The sequence below is a fragment of the Piliocolobus tephrosceles genome, chromosome 3, assembly GCF_002776525.5.
Source record: "Piliocolobus tephrosceles isolate RC106 chromosome 3, ASM277652v3, whole genome shotgun sequence".
NCBI lineage: Eukaryota > Metazoa > Chordata > Mammalia > Primates > Cercopithecidae > Piliocolobus > Piliocolobus tephrosceles.
Genome location: NC_045436.1, coordinates 180,706,719 through 180,707,912, shown reverse-complemented (window position 1 = coordinate 180,707,912; position 1,194 = coordinate 180,706,719).

The window sequence follows — 1,194 nt, the reverse complement described above, 5'->3', positions numbered from 1 at the left end:
CCTCATATCCCCATACTCCAATATTCACATAGTCCCATCTTCCCACATCCCGATATCCCCATATTCCAATATCCCAGTATCCCAATATCCCTGTATCCTCATATTCCCATATCCCAATATCCACATATTCCCATCTTCCCATGTCCCCATATTCCCATATCCCTATATCACCATATTCCCACATTTACATATCCCCACATCCCCATATTTGCATATCCCCATATCCTCATATTTCCATATCCCCATATTCCCATGTTCTCATATCCCCACATCCCTATCTTCCCATCTTCTCCCCCACAAGTTTCCCTGATTCCTATCACCTTGCATTAGTGTGGTGCAGAGTGGTGACCAACAGTGATCCGCGATTACCTAAAGCTCACAGTTCACATGGAGGGTTCCCTCTTGGTGTTGCACACATGCGGGTTTGGACAAACACGCGATGACATGGATCCACCACGGCAGCACCATCCGGAGCAGCGCTGCTGCCCTCAAATTCCTCCGAGCCTTGCCGCTTCATCCCTCCCTGCCCCAGCCCCACCAACCGCTGAGCTCCTCACCGCCTCCATGGTGTTGCCTTGTCCAGAATGCCATTGAGCTGGACTCACCGTGTGTAGGCTTTTTTCACTTTGTGACATGAACTCAGCGACCCTTCATGGCTTTTCATGGCAGGATAGCTCATTCCTTTCGAGGGCTGAATCATATTCCACTGTCTGTACCACAATTTATGTATCCATTTGCCTACTGAAGGACACGTTGGTGGCTTCCAGTTTCCGGTGACCATGAATAAAGCTACCATAAATGTCATGTGCAGGTTTTTGGGTGGCTATAAGTATTTAATCCAGTTGAGTAAATATCAAGGAGTGCAATTGCTGGATTAGATTTTAAGTACATTTAGTTTGGCAGGAAGTTGCCGAACCGCCTTCCAGAGCAGCTGTGCCACTTGGCATTCTGTGTCGTTCATACGATCGTGTTCATGCATTCAACAGGAGTCATGAGTGAGCGCTCCTGTTTCGTACCAGCATTCAGGATAGTCTGTGTTCTGGATTTTGGCCATTAATAGGTATGTAGTGGTGTCTTGGTGTCATCTTCCTTTTTTTTTTTTTTTTTTCTGAGAGCGGGTCTTGCTCTGTTGCCCAAGCTGGAATACAGTGGTACAATCACAGCTCACTGCAGCCTGGACCTCCCAATCTCAGG